The following is a 9,090-nucleotide window of genomic DNA, read 5'->3' on the forward strand; positions in this document are numbered from 1 at the left end:
ACTGCTACAAATGAGGGCACTGTGACTGCTGTCTACTTACTGGGAACTGACCTCTTATGCCTTGCAAATTACTGTCACATACTTGCTGGATTTTGTAGGAATGGGATTCATTTCAGTTCCAGACAGAGTTTGGGTGTTAAACTTGCAAAGCCTTGCGCAGAAAATCAAAGGCAATTTACACAACAGGGCATCTACTGTCCTAGAAAGGCCACATATTCTCTCTGCTCTGTAGCTGGAAGGACAGAATAAGTTTCCTTGTGATAAAGTGTACATTACAACATCCTCAGTTCTGTATGGGAAGAAGATGTATTCATAAGTGCTCACTGTAACAATCACCTTGACATTGCCTTCCTGTCCTGGTTTTGATTTGCACCTGAGGTAAAGGTTCAGAGGAGATGTCAGGGGTAAGTTTTTTTTTATTCAGAGAGTGGTGAGTGTGTGGAATGGGCTGCCGGCAACGGTGGCAGAGGCAGATACAATAGGGTCTTTTAAGGGACTCCTGGACAGGTACATGGAGCTCAGTAAAATAGCGGGCTATGGGTAACCCTAGGTAATTTCTAAGGTAAGGACAAATTCAGCACAGCTTTGTGGGCTGAAGGACCTGTATTGCGCTGTAGGTTTTCTATGTTTCTACGTTTCTATGATCGCGAAGTTCAGTAAAATGTACATTGTTCTGAGCTGAGTTTCAGATAGGAGAAATGCTAGGGATGTAAATGTGCTGCTGAATATCCTGCAGTCCTCCTCCATGTCAATCCTCAAGCAGATGCACACCTTCTGCTCACTCCTTCAGCTGTGCTGTGTTCAAAGAGGAATGCCTTCTAGTACATGCGTCAGGAGCAACTTGTTTGAGTTGAGGTTAAAAAGCCTGCCACACTGATGCACCATCAATAACTCTCTGAGATGTGAGGCGAGATATAGGCTTTTATTGGCTGGAAGAAAGAACAAGCAAGCAAGTGACCACCACACTGCATTCTGGAGACTGAGGAAGGGTCTGTGGCTCCAATCGCCTTTATACCGGGGTCAGTGGGAGGAGCCACAGGAGCAGTCAGCGGGGTGGGGGGGGGGGGCATGTCCAGACAAGTATATGTAGTTCACCACACACCACATCCTGTAGAGTTTTGCAGCACAAAATGATCATCAATAGTATTGAATGATAATAGGATCCTTTCATTAGCCAGATGAAACCAGGTTGGCTCTCTCCTGTTTTCATGTAAAGTTGAGAGAAGATATTACCTGCAGCTTTGAATTCTAGAATGATATCACATTAAGTCACTCCTACATGATGATTGACATGATCTGCCTACTTTCCAGACTTCACACAGGTGTTCAAAGTAGATGTACTAATACCACTACTAATATGCCATTGCCTCAATATGCTCCACAAGTCTGCGAAGGGCACTAGCTAAGAGAGATCATGACTGAACGGTTAACAAGGAGTGTTAATGACTTGTGGTCTACATGGTCCTCAGCAAATGTTCTGACAAAATCTTTTAATTTTTTGATGCTTTGATAAAGACTTTGGGATACAAGAAATGGTGGTAAATTAAATCCAAATTTGGCTCAGTGACAGTGTAATTTCTTTTTGTGACTAGAAGGCTCTTATCCCTGGACTCCACTGGGATCAGTGCTCAATCCCTTTCTTTCTGTTACGGGCTGTGTATTCATCATATTGACTTGCAGAAAGGAGCCTGATCCAAAAAAGTGCCAACTTGGTGCCAAATTTTTGCTTCAGGCTCCAAAAATTAGAATGTGAAGAAATTCATATGGTCTGATCAAGATAAACAGAAAAGTAGTAAATATAAAATTTATCCAAAGAATAAATGGCGGGGCTGTGAAAATACATCTCTACCAAAGGTGGTGTAAAGAACTCCTTCCCTCTGCTACCCTGCAGGTCCCTCTTGGGCAAGGTGTAGCACCTGCTTAGCCCCCTCGATCAGGGTCAAGTGAAGCCAAGGGAACAGGTGAATGGTCATATGAGCAGCTGGTGTATATCACAAGCCCTAGTTATATGACCACTGACGCCAGGCAGACATTCTCTGAAGGGTATTGATAATGGCTGGGGTCACCTGTCTTGGACCATAAGACCATAAGACATAGAAGCAGAATTAGGCTATTGGGCCCATCAAATCTGCTTCGCCATTCAATCATGTCTGATCCTTTTCTCCCCTCCTCAACCCCGCTCCCCAGCCTTCTCCCCATAACCTTAGATGCCGTGGCCAATCAAGAACCTATTAATCTCCACCTTAAATACACCCAATGACCTGGCCTCCACAGCTGCCTGTGGTAACAAATTCCACAAATTCACCGCTCTCTGGCTTAAGAAACCTCTCCGTATCTCTGTTCTAAATGGATGCTCACATACTTGAGGTTGACCATTAGCGACACTCCCTCGATGCTGAAATCAGTAGGCGTAGTGGCAAAGCAGCATCGATCCTTGCTCGACTCTCCTCGCAGGTTTGGGAGAATCCGAAACTCACTACAATGAACAAGACTGCTGTGTACAATGCATGCATTATCAGCACCCTCCTGTATGGTAGTGAGACTTGGACCATCTACTCCAAACAGGAGAGGAAACTCAATAGCTTTCACCTGCACAGCCTTCGCCGCATCTTCAGCATCACCTGGAGAGACAAAGTCCCAAACTCAGAGGTCCTCTCCCGCACTGAACTTCCCAAAATGTTCACACTTTTAAGACAATGCAGATTGCGCTGGCTGGGCCATGTCCGTCATATGAAGGATGGTAGACTGCCAGAGGACATCCTCTATGGAGAACTAGCAACAGGCAAGAGGAACGTTGGTAGATCCCAGCTTTGCTTCAAGGACCTCTGTAAGCGCAACATGAAAGCTTTAAAAATCAACACAGATGATACAGCAGATGACAACAAATGGCAAGATGCTCTTCAGCAATACCTAGAGCAAGGCGACAGAGTGATCTTGAGTCAGTTTGAGGAGCAGAGAGCTAAATGGAGAGCACAGCGAACAACGGACAACAATTCCATGATGCCCTACACATGCAGCAACTGTGGCAGAACCTGACGTTCCAGAATCGGCCTCAATAGCCACAGTCGACACTGCTCGACAAACCAGTAACTACCAGAGGCACAGTACCCATGGTTGACCACAACCAACGGGGAGATACACACACACACACACACACACACACACACACACACACACACACACACACACACACACACACACACACACACACACACACACACACACAAAAACACAAACACCACCACCACCCCTCTATCCAGAGGCTGTGCCCTCTTGTCCTAGACTCCCCACCGTGTGAAACATCCTTTCCATCTTTCCATATCTACTTTGTCTAGGCCTTTCAACATTCGAAAGGTTTCAATGAGATTGTCCCTCCTCCTTCTAAATTCCAGTGAGTATAGACCCAGAGCCAAACATTCCTCATATGACAACCCTTTCATTCCCGGAATCATCGTTGTGCGCCTCCTCTGAACGCTTTCCAATGCCAGCACGTCTTTTCTTAGATGAGGAGCCTAAAACTGTTCACAATACTCAAAATGAGGCCTCACCAGTGCCTTATGAAGCCTCAGCATCACATCCCTGCTCTTATATTCCAGACCTCTTGAAATGAATGCTAACATTGCATTTGGCTTCCTCACCGCCGACTCAACCTGCAAGTTAACCTTTAGGGTGTTCTGCAGAAGAATTGCTCTTGTAAACACACTGCCCAGAAGAAGGTGATGGCAAACCATTTCTGTAGAAACTTTTACTGAGAATAAACAGAGTATGGAAAGACCACGACTGCCTATGTATATGACACAGCACATAATGAATGAACAAATGAACAAATGATCCAAAGAAGCCTGAGGTACAAGACTTGTAGAGGTGTAAGAAGGTACACTTCAAGGAGTGATGCCTCAGAAAGGTAGCATCCATCATTAAGGACCCCCTTCCATCACCCTGCTCTCTGTGCTACCAACAGGAAGGAGGTACAGGAGCCTGAAGGCACACACTCAACAATTCAGGGACAGCTTCTTTCCCTCTGCCATCTGATTTCTGAATGGGCATTGAACCTATGAACACTACCTCGCTACTTATTTTTATTTTTGATTTTATGCTACTTAATTTAACTATTTCATATATGTATACTTACTGCAATTCACAGTTTTTTCACTATTATTATGTATTGCATTGTACTGCTTCCCAAAGACACCAAATTTCACAACATGCTGTATGGTGATTCTAATTCTGTTTCTGAAGGTACAGGAACATTCAATAAATTACCCTTTTGTTGTCTCCATTTATCACCTACCAGCCTCTGTCAGTATCTCCACTCTTTCCTCCTTCACCTGACTCCATCTGCCAATCAACCATCTCTCACCTGGAGCCCCACGTCATTTGCCAGCTCCTACCTTACCTTTCCCTTCACATCTTTCTACTGGCTATCTCCCCTCTACCTTTTCAGTCCAGGTGAAGGGTCTTGATCCAAAATGTCACCTGTTCTTTTTTCTCCACAGATGTGGGCTGATCTGTTGAGTTACTCCAGCAATTTGTATTTTAGCTCCAGATTGCAGCATCTGCAGTTGCTTATTTGTCCATAAGTTTACTATGAGCATTTGTGGGACCTAAAAGCAATTCCAACTTCTCTTCTAGAGGTCCTGGAAATTGATTGATACATATGAAGATAATTGTTTTATTGAGCTCACATGAACTCCAAGAAGACCACAACTTGTCATGGTTTGGAGACTTGTGTGCCTCAATGACCTGGAGAGCTATTTGGCTGGAGTCAGGGTTTTATGCTCTGGTTCTTTGCAGGGTCACATATGCCAAACAGATCAAAGGGTCGAGGCCAAACTAAGAGTGGTCCACCGGTCCTCCAGGTTTGGGGGATCAGCTCTGGGCTAACAACCCCGACTGATCAAACATTTGGCTGTATTCATGGGTATTCATGTATGGTCGAATGACAATTAAACTTGACCTCGCTTAGGCTCAATGATGGTACCAATGCGCATTTTTTTTTGCTGGTGGGGAGGGGGATCGTTGCTCGCTGCCGCTTTCACACAGGAGGGAGGAACTGGGGGGGTACTTTGGGGTTCCTACATTTAACTGTCGTTCATTCTTCAGGGCATTTCTCTGTTTTTGTGTATGTTTGTAAAGAAAAAGCATTTCAGGATGTATATTGTATACATTTCTGTAACACTAAAATTGACCTTTGAATTACCTCTAAAACCGATGGACAGAAGTCTTTACCTTTTTACCTCAGCACAACTGCAGCATTTGTCTCAACAAAATGTGAATAAATACCAGCCAACCCATGGAAACTGTTTTTCTCCCCACAGCCACCTGCCCCATTTCTCAAAATCCAGCAACTGAAATTCCGTGCTCCGTCCACACTCTTGTACGGGTCAGAAAGTCAGCATATGACAGAGTGATCTTGCCAAACTGTTGTCATTCCCCACCATGAGCCTCCAGAAGTCCCTCCGTATTTTCTGGCCATGCAAGATCTCCAGCCACACCCCACTCCTTCAGTGTCATCAAGAGGACATGGTCACAACCATCATGAGGAAACATTGGAGATGGGTTGGGCACCTGATGAGACTCCATCATCAAGACAGCACTTCATTGGATTCCTGAAGGGAAACACAAGAGACCAACGACAACCTGGCGCTGTATTGTAGAGGCAAAAACAAGGACCCTGAACTGCACCTGGGGCACAATAGAGAAGAAGGCAAAGGACAGACAGAAATGGAGGATCTTCATTGCTGCCCTAAACACCAGCAGCGTAATGGGCAGTAAGTAAGTAAATAACTAAGAAGGGTGCAACAGTATAATCCGGGCAGTGCACTTGGTATGTTCCATTGTTTCTGAAGCTCAGAGTATATCACATACCTAAACCTCCAACAAACAAGCACTAAGCTGAAGTTGCATAAGTCGTTGGTGAGGCCACATCTGAAGAACTTTGTACAGTCTTGGTCACATTGTTTTCGAAAAGATGTGATCAAGAATTGAATTGAATTGAATTGAATTGACTTTATTTCTTACATCCTTCACATACATGAAGAGCAAAAATCTTTACGTTACATCTCCATCTAAATGTGCAATTTATAATAATTTGTAATAAATAGTATGTACAACACAACAGTCAATATCACATAGAAATACAATTATATCAGCGTGAATTAATCAGTCTGATGGCCTGGTGGAGAAAGCTGTCCCAGAGCCTGTTGGTCCTGGCTTTTATTCTGCGATACCATTTCCCAGATGGTAGCAGCTGGAACAGTTTGTGATTCGAGTGACTCTGGTCCCCAATGATCATTCAGGCCCTTTTTACACACCTGTCTTTGTAAATGTCCTGAATAGTGAGAAGTTCACATCTATAGATGCACTGGGCTATCTGCACCATTCTCTGCAGAGTCCTGCGATTGAGGGAAGTACAGTTCCCATACCAGGCAGTGATACAGCCAGTCAGGATGCTCTCAATTGTGCCGCTTAGAAAATCCTTAGGATTTGGGGACTTATGCTAAACTTCTTCAACCATTTGAGGTGAAAGAGGTGCTTTTTTCACCACACAGCCGGTATGTACAGACCACGTGAGATCGTTGGTTATGTGGATGCCGAGGAACTTAAAACTGTTCACCCTCTCAACCCCAGATCCACTGATGTCAATTCACATTTTTTTGTACTGTTATGTATTGCAATATACAGCTGCTGCAAAAACAACAAATGTCACAACATATGCTAGTGGCATTTAACCTAGTTCTGATTCTGATGTCAACTACAAATATAAATGGAAGACAAATACCTTTAACAGTATTGCTGAGTGTGTAAGGGTTTGGATCTCCCTTGTTTAGAACCCTTGAGTGACTTCTGTATTTCCACCAATCAAAGACACGTGCTTTATTACAGTTGTCAGGCTTCCAGCAGAGCCAAGAGGTGCAGCACTGTTTCTGCCCATCTGTGAAGGGGGTGCTAAAGGCACATTGCAGTCTCCTCCCAGGGGTGTGGCAGTTGTGGGTGTAGCCCGGTTCACTCTGTGCTAGCCTAGGAATGGCTGTCAGAGGGAGAAGTGAGTGAATTCCATAGATTCCAGCAGGTTATTTGTCTTTTGGAAATGTGAGCAGAGCAGGAAGCTTGTCCCAGTTGCCGAGTCATTTCTGTTATTCCTTGGGCTTGTCAGGGGTGTGCTGTCTCTGCGATGTCAAACCTAACTCTGTTTTCTAAACCACTGCGGGATGAGAATATTTTTGACTAACACATGATTCCATGAATAACCATCAGCATCAGCTTTTGCAATTCAATTCATTCAGACTAACGTTAAGTTAAAAGTTCATTTGTTTGTTAGGTGCCATGTCGTATGATGTATGACCATGATTGCTCTGGACAGGTTTTTCTTTTTGCAGTGAATGTGGCCTCCATCAGTCCGGGTTGATCATGGATGTTCCATCCTAGCTGTCTAGACATGCAAACAAGGGCAGTACAACATGGACAGTAAACAGTGCCCATGTAGCAAGCTCCCCATCTACATGCAGAGACCAATACAGTTTGACACCAACAACGCCACAAGAATGTCAATTCAGCATTGAACTCAACATAAGTCTGCCTTAGGGACTACAGCTCCATATTTTTCCCTCCGGGTTTACTCCCGAAGCCTTCCCCAACAGTGGGTATAGCCGCAAGGCAGCGGAGGTTTGAGATCAGAGTTTTCGTTCTCCTAGATGAGCTGCCATTCACAATGGTAAGCCCTATCTACCCAAGAAACACACACAAAATGCTGGAGGAACTCAGCAGGCCAGGCAGCAGGCATGGAAAAAAGTACAGTTGACATTTTGGGCCAAGACCCTTCGGCAACACACACCTTTTGTGTGTGCTGCTTGGATTTCCAGCAACTGCAGATTATCTCCCCATATTCCCTAAGTGACTGGACTTAAGGCACCAGTAACCCACCTCTGCCCCTTCCCCTGTCAGTAGAAATCATTCCACCGGGCTTAGTAGCTGAGCTGCAAATGAAGGCCAGGAGCCGGACTTGGTTGTCAAAGGCTATTTGAGTCGCACGCCATTGGGAGCATTTAAAAGCTATTAGGAGCTTGTCCCCACTACCACTCCCAGCTATAACAACCTTAAGGAACTACTTAGTTAATTTAACTTTTTGAATACACATATACTTACTGTAGTTTACAGTCTTTATTGTGTATTGCAATGTACTGCTGCTGCATAACAACATATGCCAGTGATATTAAACCTGATTCTGATTCATAAAAATACGAGACAAAATTAAAAATCACAATAAAGACAAACATTATATAGAATAAAATGTGATCAAATATACCAAGTTATATCAATGTAATCAACATCAACAGGCAGTAAGTAGCCCTAGAAGTAGGTCAAATTTAAAAAGTAGAAGTGTTTTGAAATGTTCCACAGTACTGGCCTAGTGTATCTCAGTTGGTGGAGTATTCCACATTATTGGTGCAAAAGGCTGCGTCACCAGTAAGTGCTTGGCTCTAGGAACACTCAGCAAACCAGTATTCATGGATCTAAGATTACAATTAGGGATGTTAAGGGATAGACGCTCCAAAATATGTGTTGGAGCTAGATTATTCAGAGTCTCATATGCAGTTAAGAGCATCTTGAAGTTTATCCCGAAAAACACAGGCAGTGTAATGGCGCCCAAACCGGTGAAATGTGCTCAGATCTCTCCCCTCAGGGGCTACTTTGCTAGGTCCACCTGTGCACCAGTTCTTTAATCCAAATATCTAATCAGTCAATCATGTGGCAGCAACTCAATGCATAAGAGCATGCAGACATGGTCAAGGGGTTCATTTGTTCGTACAAACGTCAGAATAGGGAAGAAATGTGATCAAGTGACTTTGAGTGTGGAATGACTGCTAGTGCCAGTGTGGGTATCTCAGAAACTGCTGATCTCCTTGGATTTTCTTGTATACCAGTCTCTAGAGTTTACAGGAAATAAAACATCTGGTGAGAAGCAGCATGTGAGTGAAAATACCTTGTTAGTGAATGAGTTCTGAAGACAATGGCCAGACTGGTTCAAGCTGACAGGAAAGCAACAACAACTCAAATAACCATGCATTACAATTATAATGAATATAATTG

This window comes from Hypanus sabinus, chromosome 22 (assembly GCF_030144855.1).
Source record: "Hypanus sabinus isolate sHypSab1 chromosome 22, sHypSab1.hap1, whole genome shotgun sequence".
Taxonomy (NCBI): domain Eukaryota; kingdom Metazoa; phylum Chordata; class Chondrichthyes; order Myliobatiformes; family Dasyatidae; genus Hypanus; species Hypanus sabinus.